The 20,986-nt window shown below is 42.6% G+C and overlaps 1 protein-coding gene across 3 annotated transcripts in view; it reads right to left on the reverse strand.

Annotated features, from left to right (window-relative positions):
- The window catches only part of CDH11 (cadherin 11), a 140,609-nt gene that overhangs the window by 88,289 nt on the left and 31,334 nt on the right, over positions 1-20,986 (reverse strand). The window contains exon 1 of one of the 3 annotated variants that reach the window (XM_036897756.2): positions 8,997-9,137. The exons of the other annotated variants lie outside the window; for them this stretch is intronic. The gene's annotated coding sequence lies outside the window, so the exon portion shown is untranslated. Of the gene's footprint in view, positions 1-8,996; positions 9,138-20,986 lie in introns of those variants that run through there. 3 annotated transcript variants of the gene reach the window in all.

A 20,986-nucleotide genomic window follows, 5' to 3' on the forward strand; every position in this document is an offset into this window, starting at 1 on the left:
AGGCTGAGTGAAGCTGCCCTCACTTACAGAGCCACCAAGCAGCAGGACCAGGATCTGGGCATAGTGGACACCGGCAGTTTGAATCTACAGCCATCCTCCCAACAGCTATACTGAAATGTTTTTTCCAGACATAAACTAGGGCACAAATTTAGGGAATGAGTCCAATGAGTTATACAAAAATGACTAAGAACTACATCCCTTTGCTTTCTACTGAGCTATCCAGGGAGTAAGAGCCTCTGCTGAGGAAGGCCCCACATGCAATGAACAGCAAAGATCACTTATGACCCAAGGCCTGGGACAGATGTCTGACATTTTATCTGAGAGATGAAATTTATCTGTAAATCTTCATCTTCACAAAGTCAGGTAAGTATTCCTACACATACACACACACACACACACACGCCCCTGGAGGCCCACAGTGGGTGGTGACTTGTAATTTTCTTCAGGCCCAGATGTGAATTTGGCCACAGAGGGGCCAATGTGAGCCAGCCAGTGAGTCTAGCGGGCACTAAGTTCACTGGGTTCACTCAGGGTCTACACGGGAAGCGGGACATCAAAATGTTTCAATTACAGTTTGCTGCACTTTATTGGTGGTATAATATTCTTCATTTATATCCATAAATTCTGGCAGTCTTGAAAATCTTGGGAAAAATTGCGGCCAACATCAAGAATCTGATATTGTGGTAGAAAGCTGTTCCCCTAGGACTCACCTCCCAGACACATTACACACACACACACACACACACACACACACACACACACCAGTCCATTTCTTTTTCTTTTCATCTTTTTTTTTCAGTTCCTCAAATGACTACAAATAGAGCCTACTTTATAAATCCCATTGATAAGACCTGAGAATGAAGAGAAAAATAACATTGTCAATAGTTGTATAGAGTTGGGTCATCTTACTAGGCCAGCCTTGGACCACTGATATGGAAATGCCAGGCAAATGGTCCTCTCAGTATCCATATCAGAGGCATTGTGAGGTTTTCCACTGTCATGTCCACTTATTTAATCTCCATATTCGGACTTTAGCCAAGAAAACCAGGTTGGACTTTGAAGCAGTTGCTCATTATGATTTCTTTGGGATCGGTAGCAGACAGATCCTGTGTGTAAGTTAACACACACACACACACACACACATGCACACCCTATGCAGAGGTTGATCTCTCATCTCTGGAAATATTTCAAGCACATTCCCTATCCAGCAACTTATAAAATGAATTTTGACATTAGGTACTAATGTGGATTTGAGGGTGTGTAAGGTTCTTTTCTATTCTGAGTCTACAGAATTCTGTAATTGGAATAATCAGTTCCCCAGCTCAAAGCAGCCCACCTCCCTGCAGCAGAGTTCTGACCACACTTGGGGAACCACTGAACTGGAGGATCTCTAGGGGTCTTTCCCTCTCTGGTATTCAACACAAACCTGTGATTTCATGGGCAGAGCTTGGTACCACGATGAAGACCTTCAAGAGGACACTTTGTACAGAATACCATGAGGGCGCAAGGGATCTCCCTTTAGCTCTCGGGGGTACCTGCAGACACAGCCAGGTTTCTCAGTCCCTGACGAGATGGTCTCGTTGCCTCAGAGAAAGCTAGAGGACATTTCCAAAGGCCAAACCCAGTGGGCATGCCACCCAGGAAGCAGGGAGAGAACAGGGAGACAAGCTGGGGAGTCGGACAGTCCTTGGGAGGGTGTGTAGCCATGTTGGGGTGTGGAACTCTGGGTCCAGCAGCCCCATTCTCCATGGGGTTGTAAACCAACAATCATCAGCACAGTGACTCAGGACTCTATTTCCTTATCTGTAAAATGGAACATCAGAACACCTCACAGCTGTGAGGTATTGAGGACAAATGAGATAATGCATGTCTATTATATGCTATTACTTCTGGCACAGATTTATTATTCACTAAATATTAGTCGACATCATCATGATAAAAAATGTATCCGTTTTCTGTTATAAGGACTCTATATAAAGAAACAAAGAATTTAGTGCAATGACTGACACAATAAGAGCCAACAAATTGCTATTATTATTATTGGCACTAAATGACAATGAATCAGGGTGTAAGTAGAAACCTTTTCGGTTCTCTTCAATCCTGATCTCAGCAAAGGGCAAGTTCACCATTTGCTGCGATTCCTGAACATCTCTCTCCTTTAACAGACAAGGCAATCTCAGGTTCAGAGTAGATTCAATTATAGTGTTTCCTTGTAATTATACCTATTTTGGGGCTACCTTCTGTTCATCACAAGAGATATTCATTTGGCCATCAATGAAAGTGATAGAACTCTTTTTAAAAAATATTTAAGAAAAGCAATAATGAGTCAAAGAAAATATTAAGTAAGTAACAGTGTAAGTGGCGCCCAGATATTTTGAAGACAAGCACAAATGACTGAAGGGTGGAGAACAATGATCTGCCACCCTGCAATTGTTTAACGGCTGGAGAGTCTGAGGCCCCAAGTGGGGAGTGGGTGAGGAGCAGAGCCCACAGGGACCCTGCCTCTGGCGTCCCACGGTCCCTCTGCAACACTCTCATAACACCACACAAATCAAGTGAGGGGGAACTATCTACAATGACCACGGTTCTCTTCCAAGGGCAGAGAGGGAATTGCAGGAAGAGACAAATGTCAGTCCTGACCTGTGACAGAGGTGGGAACAGCCTAGTAACTCTCCAGTAATTTCGGTCTTCATGGAGAAGAAACTAGGCTGAACGCTCACTGGGCACAGAATCCACCGTGCACCTCTCCCTGTAATTCATGTCATGCATTTTACTCATACTGCAATTATTCCAAAGGCAATTTAAAGCTGCCTGCAAAGATGCATGCAGTACAAAAACATATAGGACTGCTTTACTTAATAGAAGTGAGAAAAGGAGAAGGGAAAGCACACAATAACAATCTGAATAGAGATTCAAATGCAAAGCCCAGGCTAAGAAGTCATGCTTGCCTGGGCTGTGTCACACAGGGACACACGGCCAGGCACAGGACCACAGAGCTCATCAAGTTAAAACTGGTCCTCAGTTAGATCACAGCCATTCCAGACACTGATACCAGGCAGATTTTTAACCCATTGGTTCTCAGAGATGACCCTGATTTAGGCAAAGGGCAACATCTTTAGAGTGAACATAACAGAACTGGAATAATTTGGCAGCTTAGAGTGGCATGGATGCATAGGGGACACTCAGCATCTCCAGCAGGTGAGGGATGGAGCAGGGAGAGGATGCAGGCAGCATCTCTCTCCCCGGGGACCCAAGAGCCAGCCCATGCTCCACACGCTGCTACCTGCTCACTCTGAAATGGGAGGCTCATGCTATTCTTGGTTTCAAAGCACCAAAGCCCTCTTTGGTCTGCCTCTTCTGCTTTTAACAATAAGCAGTCGCTGCTTTGTTCTAGGTCTTGTGCTTTCAATCGTCACATCAGTCACTCCTTTTTGAAAGTGGAGGAATCCAAGGCTGAGAAGATGAGTAATGTACCCCAGTTGCCCAGCTTGTAGGGATTAAAACCCAGGCAATCTGATGTCAGAGCTTCTGTTTCTCATCACCACTGGCTCTTCCCCCAGGGAAAGCCCTGCATTTTGAAATGAGACCAGCTGCCTTCAGCTTCACCTTCCAGGAACCTACTGTTCTTGCTCATCTTACCGTATAGTCTCATGCTCCCCTGCCTTCGCTCCTACTATTGCTTTTGCACAGAATCAAAGTTTATCTTCTTATCATTATTAACTTTTGTCCTATAAGGCCTTGGCCAAATTATTTCCTTCTGATAACCCACCTTACTTTTCCAACAACACATACACACCCCTAACCACGGCATCATCTCTAACAACCATTCATCCTGTCAATGAGTGTTTCTTGAGCACCTACTATGTGCCAACTACTGATCCAGGCACCAGCATACAAAACAGGCAGGGGTGCTATTCTTATAACACTTTCATCCAGGGGTAGAGTTAGAAAGTGAACAGAAAGATGAACAGCAAACGATTAGTGATAAAGGACACAGAAAATTTGAGAAGGTTAATAAAACCGATGGAATCATGTCTTTTTTTAAGGACTCCTTTAAATCAGCACACACATGCCAAGCACACAGCTGAGACTCAATCAGTATTTGATGGAATGAGAGGCAACACCTAATGCATAAGTCCTCAGACGTGCTGTGGTTCTAGGAAATCCTTTCCCTAACCATTCATCCACCATCCCCAATCCCTGTGAGTTTATGAGGAGCAGAGGCTCTGTTAGCTGCATTATTTATAGATTCTACAGCACCAACTGCATGATCATTTGCATGTGCTGTAAACCATGAACACAGAGACCTAGACTTAAACTTTGAGGGACATCACCAATCACAGGATATAAGAGCCAAATGGAAACTCAGCAGTGAGTAATCTGGTGATTGTTCTGTGTTTGTCAGACTGGGCATTTTCCAGGTACTCCAAAGGCTACTACAGTAGCTATAGTAGGTGAGGGCATTTGGGGGGTGGTTCTGAGATGCCCAACTCTTCCTCCTTCTTCTGTTTAATCCACAGCTCTGTTTCATTTTATACCTATTAGGGTTGGGGTAAGATTTTATTTACAATAATTTGCAAGAAATTCAGTCAAGATAGAAAACATAGAAATAATGAATCAGGGAGTTACACAACTCCTTCGAATTTTTACAGAACATCATTCTGAACAACTGTGCATGTTAAGTAAGACATTGACAGATGTACACAACTACAGACAGATGACCAGTGATTGAACGCACACTTGCCGTGAACAGATTACATATCTGGAAGTGGGGGTCCAAGGCTTTGGAAAGAGGAGGATGTTAAAATAGTACTGGGACATGCCTTCAAGGGAGGCAGAGGCCTTCCTAGCCTCAAGGATCCCTCACTAGAACTTGGCCTTCTTCTAGCTCTGACCATTCATTCCTCTGTTTCTTTCACTTATTCAGTTATTACATAGCACCAGTCTCCTTGCAGAGATAAACATATAGAACTGGGGACTACGTGGCTGCAAGACAGAAGAGAGGGAGGGAGGGAAGGAGAAAAGAAGATAAATAGGGAAAGAGGGAGGGAAGAAGGTTGGATATGGTATCTTCAAGGTAAAGCAAGCCAGGGAGTGGGGATCCTGAAGTTTCCTGTCTTCCCTTTCTTCCCCAACACACAGGGGGCCGAGGTTTATCCAGAGCAAATGCAGTCACAGAAGAGGCCAGTGGGTGAGAAGAATGAAAGGAGCCCCAGAATAAGCCATGACTAAAGAGGAAAGGAGCATAATTGGATCTATGAGACTTCTATTTTTAGTAGCCTAAAGAAGATTCTCTCCAGTGACCTTGCCAAATGATGATGTAAACAGACTTAATGAAAGCTCTCCTAACCTGCTCATCCAAGTCGGCTCATTCCCAGATCGCTTCTGCAGATGCACCCCCTAACACCCTGTAACCTCATGAATGCACTAATCCTACCAGGTTTGACCTGAATGTGAGCAGATGGATTGATTTCAACAGTTTTCCTCCTTTTCAGTTGTTTTCTTTGTGAAGAAGTTAAAGACCAGGATAGCCTTCCTGAGCAGTTAATTTTACATTTTTATAGCTTTCGTTGTTCCATCTTCCAGTTAAATGCCACCCATTTAACTGACATGAGAAAAATGCTTCTTGCTATTAGGAAAGATGCTCGCTTTGAAAGCCATCCTAATTGTTTAATGATATAAAAAAAATAGCAAAAGGACCAAAACCATTGAGACGGACTAATTCTAGGTTTCTCTCTGCATGTTTTAAGTGCTCTTTTTTTCATTAGAGAAAGAGAACATTCACGCTTTAGTGAACTGACTCCTGAGGAAAAACTGACATGAAGAATAGGACCATCTTTTATGATCTCTTCTGTCTCACCCAGATTCCCAGTAAGAGTTACAGCCTTCTATCCGCATCAAGCCAGCATTGCCTTGTAGTAGGAGAATGTCTAAGTAAGACACAGTGCACACCCTGTGTGCATCCAGCATGGAAGAGCCGTCCTTCCCCTCGAGTTGTAATTATGAGAATTGTAAAGCAAGGTGGAAAAAGAGTTTGGAATATTTCATCATGGTTCACTACGAAACACAATCTTTACTCTAATTATGATCATGTAAAACTATTCCCAACTCAGTTGAGTACTGGAAGGAAGGAAAAAAATAAGAATTTATGAGTCAGAGTGAATGAACCATGGGTGATTTTTTTCCCCTCTTCTTCCTCATTTCTCACATAATTAAAAAAATCATCTTTCCTAGATGCAAATTTATAATTTTAAGTAGTCTCACCATAAAACTGGAAGTGTCTCTTCTGCAGGGTGGATACCTGTGCTGGCCACACCCAAAGCGAGCTAGTGGTCTGAGAATGAAACGCCTGCCATCACTTTTCTGTGCAGCCAAAACGAACAAACAAAACACTACTCTGCCTCAAGATGCCAGAAGAATCAGCCAATTTATTCCGAAATAGAAGCAGGAAACAGTTTACGATCTTAAATGACCAAATCATCCAAGTGTCAAATTAAACACTGATATCATCAATTTGATTCTAAAATATTCTCTGGTGTGGGAGAATCCAAGAAGGGACGTCAGCGAACTACCAAATAGTTAACATGAGAAGGTTATCCCTGGAGGCTCCCTTCGTTCCATGCAGTCCACTCATCTGGCACACCCTGCTGATCACTTGCAGTGCCCCTAGGACTGTGCTGGGGATTAGAGACTCAGCAATGAATAGAATTAGACTCTTGCTCTTAATAAGCTTGTATCATAATCTAAATTTGGCTGCTCTTACCTCAAGCCTGGATAGAATTATCTGGACGATCTCTTGAGATCCACCACCTACCCAGAAGAAATTGGGCAGTGAGTGACAAGGTAATGTGCTGTGACCAACACAACCAGCCTGCACATCAAGGGTGTTGAGTTCAAGCCCAGACCCTGATGCTCGTGTGACCATGGGAAAATCCCTTTGCCACTCAGCACCTCAGTTTCCCCATCTAAACAAGTGAGGAAGCTGAAGGTCTTAGCTTGAAATTCCATTATTCTGTGAAGCAACAGACTCATTGGTATTCAGAGTTTTCAGAGACTTCAAACTAACTTACAAAGTTTAAGCAGCAATGTATTGCATACTTGAAAGTTGCTAAGAGAATAAAAGTCTTAAAAGTTCTCATTACTAGAAAAAATTTTAACTATGTGAGGTGATTGATGTTAACTAATGGCGGAAATCATTTTGCAATATATATATATCAAATCATTATGTTTATACCTTGGACTAATACTATATTAAATGTCAATTGGAACTCAGTAAAACTGGGGGAGGTGGGTGGGATAAACCAGAAGCTATAGAGCATGGAAAGGACCCAGGGCACTCTTCTGCCCACAGAACCAAACACCTATCCAGTAGGAAAGAGGAGGAAGGAATGTAGGGTATTGGTGACTATAATCTCCATGGGAAAGCTTTGAGTCCGACTGTCCTGGGTTCAAATCCTGCCTCTGGATTCAATGTGTGACTTGAGCAAGTGACTCAGCTTTGTGTCTATTTCCTCACCTGAAAACTAGCATCTCTCAGGCCTGACTCACAGGGGCTGCTCTGGAGATGGCATGTGCGAGGCACTCTGCACTACTCTACTCAGAAGGTGCTCAATAAATGCTACCCAAATTAAAATGCTGAGTTAACATGAATATCGTAGATGGGAAACTTCTGCGAAGACAATTTGTTCACTTTCTATTCCCAGCACCTGGCATAGGTCAGTCATGGAGGAGGTGCTCAATAAATAAATAAATGTTCACTGATCAGCTCATATTGATTGGAAGCTCTAATTGGCAAATTATATACATATGATTAATTAAAACTGAGAACACAGATTGGTTATTACTTTATAAATACAGTGTGGGGGAGTATCTTTCAAAGTACAATGTATGATGGTCATGGAAAAGTCACAGACACTGGGATACTGACAAAGTGAACCTCCCACATGGCTTTGGAAATCAGCAGAGGCAAAAGCCAGTTCCTGAGTCATGGTCCAGCAATGCTGCAACTTGTGAGCGAGTTCTGTCCCACTAACTGTCCCAACTGAGCTCTTCATTCATTGAGCAAACAGTTCAAAAGGTCCTTTGAGTAACTCTGTGATGCCCTTTGGCAAACGATAGACAAACAGAGCTGACACCAAGAGCAGGATGTGAGAATCCATGCTCCAGAGAAAGTACTCCAAGTAGAAAGCGAAAGGAGATGGATGCAGGGAACCAACAAGCCCATTAACTATTCTGCACAAGCCACATGACTGCTGTCCAGCAGCAAAGTCCCAGCACAGTGACAGAAAATGTCAGCCTTCATTTAGGCAGCTCCAAGACACACACACACACACACACACACACACACACACACACACACACACACACACACACTCTCTCTCTCTCTCTCTCTCTCTCTCTCCAGGGACATAGAAATGACTCTAAAGTAATAGAGTCCACTTTGAATCCCAGTGAATAAAGCGTTATGATTCATTTATTATGACGAGAAGTGGTAACACAGTGGCACTCTGTAACTAGGTCAGGCACCAATTGGTAGTCAACTCCACAAACCCAGGAAGATTTAATGAGGAGGAGACCAGACAAAGACAGAAGATGGAAATAGTGCCACAAGCACATGTCCCCAGACACCACAATCTGGCAATGGGGTGCATTCCATGCCATTTCTCTCAGATACACCAGGACTTCTGGAAACTCCTAACACAGGACCTGCCATTGGGTGCCACGATTCTGGCAGCAGTAACCCAGCTGGAATTAAAAACAAACCCTGAATCGTACGGAGATAGCGACGTCAGTAGCAAAACAGAAACAGCAACCGCGTACAGAGGTGCAGAGTGGACAGCTGCACAGCGCACGCACTACCAGGCTGAAGCTGTGCCCACAAAAGCCAGTCCCCTTTGTCGGGATCTCGGTGCCACCATTCCCTTCCCTCGTTGCTGGCACCTGCACTCAGCTGCCAGAAGGAGAGGCCAGGCTTGTTAAATCCAGTGCCTACTCACTCCACTGTCGCAAAGGTCACCGAGCAGCAAAACAGCTGGCCTCCTGCAGTCTTCCCTGTGCAGAAGGATCCAGTCTTGGCAATGCCATAAAGATGCCTTCCCTCTTTACTCTTAGGGCATCTCCTGTGGGGACACCAAAGGCTATAGGACCCAGAGAGGGTGTGGCCCAGCTTTGTTTTTGACCTCCTAGAGCAGGGGCCTCCCAGGACAGAGAGGCGGCTCTAGTCCCAGGCACTGCTGGCAGCCCTGTGAATGCGCCACTGTGGTGAGACACACACCCACTGCTAATGAGACTCCCCCAGAAACAAGCCAGGGAGGCAAGTGCAGGAGCTGCTGCAAAACAAAGCCAAGTGAAAGGCCAAGACGGGTGGGGCGGGGCCACGCAGGCCCACCTAGGCTCGCTGCTACTCCCCGCACAGCAGGAGGATCCCTGGCATTTCTCTTGCTGGGAACTAAAAACATTTCTATTACCCTCCTGCCCCAGTTAAAAATAAAGTGGCAGACAAAATGTTACAGGTATTTCTAAAAGGCAACCACCATCATCTATTGCTCTCATTTCATTGATCTAACGAGCATTTTCACATAAGACAAGTAAAAAGGGACAGATTTTCAGAATAAAAACATTGGCCAGCCTAATACACATTAAAGAAAGCAGGCAGGCAAGAGTTTTGCTTTATAACTTCGAATCCCAGGTACATTCCTGTTACACTATTTTACTGTAGCTTTGTGCAGCAGTAAAGAGAGTAGACTCTGGGGTGAGTTGGCAGGGTCTGATTTCTACCTGCAGTTACTAGCTGGATAACCTTAGACAAGTTATCTATCCCCTGTAGACCTCCATCTCCTCATCTCTAAAATGGAGATGAAAACAGTACCTCCCTCACAGGATCCTTGTAAAAATTAAATAGGTTAATCCACGTAATGCATTTAGCATACAGCAAGCACTCGATGAACGCTACCTACCTAGGTCGTTATCACCATCATTAGTATGATGTACGTTCTGCAGTCAAACCGAACTTGGAGCTTCAATGTTCAGGTTATAATGCTACATTCCCTGTGTGCAACCACAGTGATTGAAAATCCAATAAAAGAGAAGTATGCAGACCAAAATGCAAACAGCTCTTTCACTTGCTGCATATTCAGAGTATTTAGAGCAAACAAGCAACTAAAGCTCCCCGCCTTCCTCCAGCAGTTTCTCTGACCCTCTCCCCCAAAGATCCGGAAAGGAGAAGACTGTAGATGTCCTGACACCTTTGTATTTTTTTAAAAATATATCTTATCTATTGCACAAAATATTGCTGGGTTTTTTTGACACTTTTAAATCTGGCAGCCCTGTGAATGTGCTCCTCGTTCCTCTTCTTAGTTCTGGCCCTGGCTGGGAGGTAAGGCCTCCTCTTTCCCAGCATTTCTGGTAACAGCTCTTCCCCAGCTCTGTGTGCAAGTCACCTGAGGACCTCATTAAAATGCAGATTCTGCTCCAGCAGGCCTGGGGCAGGGAGCTGAGGTCCTGCATGTCTAGTAAGTGGCCAGGGGATGGCTGTGCTGCTTCTGGGACATGGGAGACAGGGGAGAGGAAGCCAATACCTGAGTTTCATTTTGGTGTCTCTTTGATGGCCTGGTTGTTTTCACACAACCTGGAAACTCTTTCATTATTCATGGGAACTGCTGTTGTTAAATCGAGAGTGAAGTCCTTGGACCCAGAGGCAGGGAACACTTGTTTTGTTTTGTTCTAAATCAAGCAAATAGAATAAAGCAAATACCCATTGACTCCTGGTGACTGCCCTTTAGGAACTTCATTTAACTTTCCATTTCCCTTGCTGCTTTGCCTGGCTGCAGAAGCAGGGGCAGGAATATCACAGAGGAAGGGGCTGTGCATCGGTTAGCACTGCAAAAATGGCCAGGCTCCAAAGGGAACAAGCTGCTGATGAGAATCATAAAACTTGCCAGTCCAATACAGCTGAAATACCTGTTTTCCCCTGCCTTTCAGTAAGACTCCATGGAGGAGCAAGAGTGCAGCAGAGCTTGGGACCTAGGTACCTTCAGATGAAGGTTCCAACACTTACTAGCTGTGTGACCTCAGGCAAGTGACAACCTCTCTGAACCTTAGTTTCTCTATCTAGAATGTGGTGTCTACCCTAAGGATTGTTGCTGTAAGATAAATTCATATGTATACATGTGTGATATATGAACAATAACATTACTTTTCCCAAAGTCCCACAAAAAGCATCTAAGAAGTAGAACTTCCCATAGACGTACCCTTGTTTGCTTGTAACTTTCCCTTATATTTCCCAGTCCAAGCCATTCTCAGAATGCATGTGTGTGTGTGTGTGTGTGTGTGTGTGTGTGTGTGTGTGTGTGAGAGGCTGGGGGAGTGTATTAAAAACAGCAGTTCTTCTTTAAAACCCCTTTCTAATCACTGTACAGAATAGTGCCAAAATTATTAGGGAAATATTAAATCATCTTCCATCCTTAGGTGGAAGATACGGTCGATATTTTTTATTAAAATGCCTGTACCTGGGAATGTCCTCATGTAGGAAATAAGCATCCATAAACACACACACACAGAGTTTCACATTTTCTTCCCTCTCATCCCACAACCCTCTAGCACAGGGCACTGTGTCCTACCCATGGTGGGTCCTGGAAAATATGAGCACACTTATTCCATGGAAGAAAAAGCTGTGTGGCTGGTCATCTGCTCATCTCTCCACCATTTGTGGGTGTGCACTGCCAGACTGGTCTGCCAGCCTGACGAGATGAAAGCGACGGGGAAAAGAAGATGGAATGGGGAGGAATGGCTTTCATTTTCACTGTGGCATGGGACAGGATATCAGACAAGCTTGTCTCTGCAAGAAACAGCAACCCAGGCATAGGATTATAGGAATCCACATGTGACAGGGGCCTTTCATACAACACTGTCCAAAAGCCTTTTCCCCACTCTCCGTTGGGGTGAGGGGGCCTCTTCATCAATCCTACTTATGGGAGCATCTGTGCCCCGGCCATGTAAACAAGCCCCTCAGCTCTCATTCAAGCTTTGTTGCAAATTTTCCTCTTCTGGACCCTATTGCTCCAGGCTGTGGGCCACTGCAAAGAACCCTTCTTCCTTTAGGGATTTCTCTGTCTAAACAGGATTTATGATGATCCCTTGGCAAGGATCTTTGAATCACTTGCTTTCACAGTATAGAAAAAGAGTATTTCAGGGGACTCTACCTCTAACAAGCAATACAGCCCTCGAGATTTATCTGTTTTGATGGAACAGGCTCAGCCTCATACTCCCAGGATACTGCCCCTGGATAAGGGGCTATTGCAAAGCCAGTGTAGACGACATGGCATTGAAAGGACCAGCTCTGTCCCAGAGAGCTGTGTGACCTTGGGGCAGCAGTTTAACCTTTCTGCAAAAGCTGTCTCATGTATAAAGTATAAATGATTAAATCTTCTTCCTGGGGCTGTCATAAAGGTTAAATTGTTACTGTGAGATTATTCATATATACATATTATAACAATAACATTACTTTTCACAAAGTAAAATAAACAAACAAACAACAACAACAACAAAAAAAAACAGCCTAGAAGTTCAACACTAATAAGAAGCCCGAGGGATGTACCCTTGTTTGTAATTTTCTCCCAGTGTAATCTAGTACCTGGTGTACCTTATACCTGCTTTATGGGTGGGGCACAACACAAAATGCCTATGATTTTTGGTAAAAGAGGTGTGATAAGAAGGAAATGGCACTGACGGCCCAGTGCCCTGCCTTTGGGAAGGGCTACAAGTTGCTGGTCCCAGGCAGAATGAGACGAGGATGCCTGTGCCTCTGAGAGTTTGCCAATGAGCTGCCTTTCCCCTGAGAGGTACAGGTGTTTCAGCTAGAGGAGCACAAATCCTGCCCCACCACTCCAGCACCTGTTAAGCTCAAATTTCGTCTGTACCAATTCTAGACAATTTTCTTTGATTTATCTCCTACAAACCCCTCTTCCAATTCCTGCATCCCAGCTTGAAAGGCTTGTCTGCCTTTTTTTTGTTCTTTTCTCTTTCGCCAGTGATGCTCACAGACCAAAGAGAAACCCTCCCTCTCTGAGGCTCACGGAGCTGCTTTTCCACGTGGAGAAGCCATCAATAACCCCCATCAGTGGCTCACAGCCTGAACAAAACAGAGGTTAGGTAGAGAAAAAGATGGAGACAAAAATAGCTCCCTCTGATCCAGTCCATCCTGGGACTGTGTAGCATTTCAAATCCTACAGACACTTGGAAGGAGAGCTCTGGTCAACCGCATTTTTTTTTGAGGGGCAACTAAAACTCAAGAGAATCAACTCCCCAAAAGGCATCTAGGGAGGATCAGGGGCATAAAGGGAACCCACATCTGCTTGACTGCACATTCCACACACTTTCCATTGTGCCATGTTATTTCTAAGTGGAAAAATACCCCGTAGGCTCTCATTCCTAAGCAAACAGTCCATAAAAAGGTCACGAAGAAGTAACGGCGCTGTCAGGTGTGACTTCAGGCTCTATCACCCCAGCATAGGAACACCTGAAAATCACTTAATCTCTCTAAAGGTCAGTTGTCTTATTTAAAAAAAAAAAATGGGCATAAGAATCTTCATTGATGATTACATATAGATAAAATGAGAGAATGGAGCAAAGTGTCTGACACAATGTAGAAGCCATTACACATTGCTATCTCCCTTCACGGTTTCGGAGAATTTTTTAATTATTATTATAAGGCACCTGTGGCAGAAAACTTAAAATTTAATGTAAAGAGAACAATTAATAACAATGGGATTGAAGATTTTGCATAGCCTAATTATATAAGTGGTACTCTAATGCAAAAACACAATGGTAACTGAGAAAAGAAAAAGGAAAAATCAAATTGACAGATGCGACATTTCACCCACACAGTCTCTTAACCTGTTTCTTGTAGTCAAGACAATGAAAAAGTGAATTATGAAGTGCTACAGAAGGTAACATACAGGTTTACAATCAACACAATATGCTTATAGGAGGAAATCCTTTTAAATTAAATATTAAGTCATTACACAGCTACAGAACTCAGCAATATCAAGTTTTGCAAATATTTGATGGAATACATAAAACAGCTTTAACATCATATAGTTTGCTATTCTCTTCATCTGCAAGACTTTTTCTTACCTCTTCCTATCAAGGATAAAGCAGACTCTTCTCAAATATTTTCGCTTCAATTTCTGTTAGCCAGAAATGCATCTGTACCTTCTCTGTGTGCTTAACACCAGCGTTGACTTCATTCGCAGATATGGAAACACAGAGATGTTTAGTTTAAGTGTTTCTGAAGCAGAAGGTGGCAATTATGCTGATGCTCTGATTCTCGGACTATAATCACTTGCTCTAGCAATCCCCACCCCACCCCCAGGAGGAACATTATCACTGAAAGCAAATTATGGCATCATCTGTTCAATCTTCCAGGAATTTCTTTCATCTATACATACACATATATACACACACACACATGCACACATGCGTACATATATTGACATTATATAAAAGTCACAGAACTCTCCCTCACACTGATAGTGAAATTCTGAGAGCTAAATCTGTGATGGTGTTTGTCTGTAAGATCTGTAAGACTTTACAGTTTCTTCCCTTCACTCTGCTGCTTTTCATGTGTAGAAAAACAATTCACAGATCCCTACTAGTGAGTAAATATACATGCATTTATTAAGCTCAAATTCTCTGCCTTCTGCTTGAGATATGTGATATATTAGTGCTTCCGGTGGCAGCAGGCTCATTTACTTGATCAGTGGTGACAGAATATCTTCATATCAGCATCGGCAAAGACACTACTTCATATTATGCCATTACCCTAATAAAGGCATGGAGAGTCCCCAGAGGAAACCACGAACTAGCCCATTAAAACACGGTTGAAAAAAAATCCCTTCACCCTGGGAGAATATATTTCTTTTCCAGAACTTTCCAGAAACTTCATGGGATGGTGTTATCAATCTCAAAATATAACTAATTGTAATCTAATAGACGTTCTGATCAAAAAGTCATCAAGCATTTATCATTCTCTGCTTGCTGCTGAGCTTCACACTAGAGATCATGAGACAGGGTAAGAAACAGAGTGGGATCCTGGAATCAGCAACTCAGATCCTCATAGCACCAGGGAAGGAACAAAGCAGAGCCAATACCATTTGGAGAGCTTGTGGCAGAGGATGAACTAGAACCCAGAGCTGCTGACTGCCTGACATTATGTATTATCCAGCTGTTCTTTGTCTCCAAGCTTAACAGTGATTTCCAAAGGAATACCAACTGTCTGTGAAAAGTGACATCCCCCCAGGGCAACATGCCTGTGTTTTTTTAACAGACTAGGAGTACCCTGAGTCATGAGATGTTACAGAAGTAGGCAACTTTATGAATTCTGACAAAACATTTTGTGTGCAGGGGCATTTTGAAATTCACTTATGTAACAACTATTAATAAAAGTGTCTTGTATATTAGGTACTGGGGATACAATGGCATATACAGTAGACCCCCCTTACTGTCTGCATAAAGCTTATAATCTAATTAGTGATTATTAATAGATAACAGGTAAGACACAATAGCTGCTATAGGATAGTGGGTCAGAAAAGCCTTCCAACAGATTTACTTGAGTGGGAAGCCCTGAAGGATAGGAAAGAGTAAGTCATGGGAAAATAAATAGTATTTTTAAGTATGTTAATTTTTTTTTCCTACCTTGGTTTCCTTTGAATTTTATCATGGAGCATACAATGACTTTTTACTCCCAGGATGTTTTCTGGAAAATATGTATACATATGTTTATATGTATGCTTTGACTTTGATAATTTCAATGAAATTTATTTTACCCTGTGTGTGTACATGTTTTCTGATCAGTATTCTTCAGCTGTAAGCCTCCCAGATTCTATGATTAGGTTTTGATGCTTAAAGCCCTTAGCATAGCCTGAAAGTGGAAGCCTTTCATAGCCCGGTATCGCTCACCTTTCTTGATTTAGTTGAGCCCTCTGCCCTGCAGAGAGCGTGGTCCAGTCACACTAGATCAATTTCATTCTTTCAACATGCCAGGTATGTTTATGCTTCTGTCATTTGTGCAACGCATATTCCTGAAAGTCCTGAAATGGCCTTCCTTCCCTTATCTACAAGGCAAATTACGTCTCAGTCTTTAAAATCCATCTCTTTTCTCCAGCTTTCTCAGCCTGACTTATCAAGTGGAATTAATTGATCAACCTCCTGGAAACCTTTCTTTCTTTATTGATATTTTTCTAATTACCAGATAATGCATACTCAGTGTCAAAATTTTGGAAATAAAATGTGTAATTGAGAAAATAAACATTGTCTTCCACTATTTTATCCCTATTTTTAAACATAATTGAGATCTTTTTCTATTGCACCTGACTTCCCCACTACTGAACATTCTTTGGGAACCCTGCTTATAATGGTAGCATAATTGCCTGTCAGGATGTACAATGAACTATATAGCCATTCAACCCCCTACTATCTGGCTACTTGGTAGCTTAACATTTTTTCTGTTGTAACTAACAATGCAGCAAACTTAATTGTGCATTAATCTCATCCACGTACCTGCTGATTCACTTGGATGCTTAGAGGTAAAATTGCTGGGTCCAAAGAGTGAGATTTAAACCTTTATATATATATTGCAGGCTATTTTCCAGAAAAGTTGTTTTAATTAACATGCCCACATGCATTATAATGGAATGCCCATTATACTCCCTGGGTCCCACTAAGGTAACAAACCCACCACCCACAGATTTTTTGCTTAAAGGTACAAAAGCCTTATTGTTTGAATTTCACTTTCTTTGAATAGTAACACAATTGAATTCTCCAGGTAAGTGTGTGTAGGGAGGGTGTGTGTGTGTGGTGTGTACAGTGTGTATGGTTAGGTCTTTCCCCTTTTCCATTGGGGTGACAGTATTTTCCTTATCCATTTGCAAGACTTTTTAAAAATATATTACAATACTTCCTTAGGTCATCTCTGTTTTGAGTATTTCACAGATTTGCTCTTTAGTAATAATTTCACTTAAGATATTTTTGATGTATAGAAGTTGGCAGTTTAATTTGTCCATTTTTTTTCTCTCTGATTTTTTTCCTTTATGGTTGTTTCTTCACATGCCTGGCTCCCCGATGTACCATGACCTCCATTAGGACAAGTGTCCTACTTTATTCATCTTTGTGTCTCCAGCATTTTATGGAAGGGCAGTGCCCGGAATAGAATCAACACTCAATAAATTCTTGTCAGATTGTACTGTATTGTATTTTCTTAGTAAAAGTCATCTCTCAAATGATTTGCTTTTATATATTAAAATGCAAATGTTTATAATTTATATATATAGTATATTTAATATTGAATAATACCATATTTATATGCCTCTATATTCAATATTTCAATATTTATCTTAAATATTTAAGTTGGTCTATCAAACCACACATTCTGAAAATTCTATAAAAATTTAATGGTATTCCAAGGATAAGCCATTCAGTGAAATGGTAACGATAGAATGGCTCACACAAGATATGTAGGGAGTATAGGCTCTTGATTGCAATGCAATAAGGTCCATTAAAATGGTGGATTACTTTGGTTGTTTATCAAAGTGGAATGTTATTTGTCAGTATCAAAAACCAGAACATACCAAAAGGACCCTGAATTTTTGTGTGTGTTCTTCATACCATAGAGACGTCGTATCACTCAGAAATCCTCACTCTGAATATATTCTGAAATAAAACAATGTCTATTTCAAATATGTATAGTTTATTGATGTGTTTGAAATCAATTTGTGTTGAAAACATAGATGTGCCTTGTGGCACAAAAAGAACAGACTCAAGGAAATGTCATACAAAGTCTACACAGCACAATGTCTACATACCCGAAAGGGAAGGGAGCGAAAGAAAGAGACGGTGCTCACAAGCCACTCCAGTCCATGAACCATGCCCGGTGCTTCCCATTTCATTTGGAGTTTGCCTAATCGTCTCTCACCTTCCCACCTGGATGAGGTTCCACTCAGAGGCTGTAGATAGGAGATTCCAAGCCCTAGAGGAAACTATATAGTAAAGTCCACTCACATCCTTTTCAGGAGAGCCTGGCTTCCTGAGTAATGCCAGGTCACATTCCTCCCAGGGACACCCTGGCATCTGGTCAGGTGCAGGGCTCAGCTGAGCTCTGTCTGCCCGAGTAACAACTAGGAAGCTCACCCTTTAACAGGTAAGAGCTGTGCAGAGAGGAAGAGCAGGGACCCAGGCACTGTGCTGCCTAGAAGACTGGGTAAACTAGAGAGCCCCTCATGGTAAGAGAGGGAGCGGCTGGTTAGGAACAAGTGCCAAGCAGTGTCTGAGCACAGATAAGGAGCAGGAAGACCGTATTACTGTCCAGTCACAGAAGTCAGACTGGATACCTGACACTCAACTTTCCCCTCAAATTCACACCAAAGGCATGGTTGTGTTCTCCCTAGACTCAACCCAAATGTAAAATGTAAAGTCCAGATTCAACTGAATTCCAGAAAAAGGAGGACAGAATTATTTATTTGCTAATAAATTTCTAGCATCTTCTTATATCCATTCATTTAGTCACTCACTCATTCATTCATTCAAAGCTTAGCATCTCAATAAAGGCAGGATGTACAGTGGATAGCAGAATGGATTTTGGTAACAGGAAGGTCTGAGCTGAAGTCTAGAGCCAACCCACCACAGGTTGGAAATTTTGAATAGGTGACATCACTATGTAAGCTTTATTTTCTTTTCCTGTAACACAGGATTAGGGCACTGCAAGGGGATCAGATGAGAAGGCCTATGAGGGGTGCTACATGGTCAAGCATGGCACAAAGAAAATGCTCCTTAAATAGAAGCTACTCATATAATAGGAAAGAGCATTGTAGATGTTGAGTGAACAGTCTCCCATGAGCACTGTTTCCAAATGACTTGATCCTTGAAAACAGCTATGTGAGATATTACTTTTATCTGTTTTGACAATGAAGACAGTGAAGCACAAAACCTGAGTGTCTTGCTTGAATTACCCCGCAGCCGCTCCCCAGATTTAGCAGCTGGATTAAGATTTGTCTTACTGCAAAGCCTGTGCTCACTCCAAGGTACAGGGCTGCCTGCTTCAAACAGAGGCAGTGAGATGAAGAAGACCTAGACAGTCTTGCTTTCCGTGCTCACTGACAGTGGGAAAGGACGACATGGGAACCAATTAAAACCAATTACTATGCCCAACATGGTAAGTTTCATGCTGAGGCTGAATAGCTTGGGAGAAGTGGCCGATCCCAGGAGATGGCACAGGAGCCACGCTGGTCCTGACTCATTTGGTAAATTGGGTTTTTTAAGCTGAGAGGAGTGTGTCTAAATGGCAAGGATGGAAAAGGCTGGCTGTTTGGTGAAAGACCTCCAAGGAAAACAGAGAATTTGTATCATATCTTTCCCATTCAAACCATCTGGCAACCCACTCATAGCTGAGGCAGGTTTCTTATTGACAAATCAATGACAAAGGGATGATGGAATTGACATATCAACATTCTGCAACTCCTTAAAAGGGACCTGAGCACTGGGCAGCAATGATAGCTAACATCACAGAAAGAGGAATTACCAGCATGATGAGAACCCAGGGGGACGCACACACCACCACCAAGAAGTGATCTTAGCAATGAATAAAATAAACACAAAAATTGAATGTGAATCTGATTAGGACTCTCATCTGGGATCCAATTTCCAAGAAGTAAAAGGACAGAGGGAAACTATACCAACGATTTTCAATTGGAGGCAATTTTAGCCCCTTGGGGACATTTCACAGTTCTGGTTGTCACGACTGCGGTGGGGGGACACTGGTGGCATCTAGTGGGTAGAGACAAGGGATGCTGCTAAACATCGTATGATGCACAGGACCACCCCTGCACCAAAAAAAATCCATAATGTCAGTAATGTCATTGCATCATAATGTCAATAAATTATCCAAAATGTCAGGAATGCTGAGGTTGAGAAATCCTGTATTATAGGGTAAATGGTACCATTTCCTCAACGGCAGGGGTTGGTGGAGGCGCTTACAGATTAAACTTGAAAGGTTTATGTAAAGATAAAAAAAGAAACATGGGCAAAACTAAATGATAGTGTTTGAGATGCATGCCTTGGCAATGGGGAAGTGGTCACTGTACAAGTCGGGAAAGGGGTCCTACTTGCGCAGAGCGGCGGAGCTGGGAAGGTTTCCTGCGTATCTGGCAAGGTTCTACCTTCTCACGGCGGGGGGGGTTTAAAGGTGTGTTCACCTGACAGCAATGCATTCGGCTACACATTTAGTTTTATGTGATGTCCTGTATTATATCTAACAAGAGCATAGTTTAAAATCATATTAACAACAAAATAAAATTGTGTTTCCTCTCTTTCCTCACTTTGGCTAGGAGTTAATTAGCTTATAGCTTACTGAATTAAAAAAAAAAGTATTACTGATTCATCTACATGCATAATTTCTTTTCCTGTGTTTTCCACAAGTGCTTAAAAAAAATCTCTAACCCTGCCCATACCACTTGCTTATTGCTGGAGATGCTCGGTGAAAGTCGCACTGAAGCGGAAGCAGCATAGTGGAATAATTAGGCCCAGGGGCCCTGCAGTCAGATGACCTGAGTTGTCACCTCATTCCACCTTAAGTCAGTTCATTCCAGCTCGAGCTTGAGGTTCCTCCTCTGTGAAACTTCTGCAAAGGTTTCTCATAGAGTTATTGGGAGTATTAGCCCAAGTATGTATAACTGGATTCTGAAAGCAGTTAGCTCCTTTCGTAAAATTCAGCTTTTGATGACTTGCTCACGTGTCTATTCATCAAGTGCCAAAACCAGGGCTGGAGGCGGGGGACAGGGAGAGGTCTGCTCTCCATCTTTCATCTTTCACAGGATGATCTTAAGATTCTATTGCTGTGGAGATTCACCCCGTTCTGCTTTCCTACTGAAGCTCACCACTTTAATGAGAACTAAAGGTCAGAAAACTGCAATGCATACCCATGGTTACATCTTAGAAC

This window comes from Manis pentadactyla, chromosome 15, assembly GCF_030020395.1.
Source record: "Manis pentadactyla isolate mManPen7 chromosome 15, mManPen7.hap1, whole genome shotgun sequence".
Lineage (NCBI taxonomy): Eukaryota > Metazoa > Chordata > Mammalia > Pholidota > Manidae > Manis > Manis pentadactyla.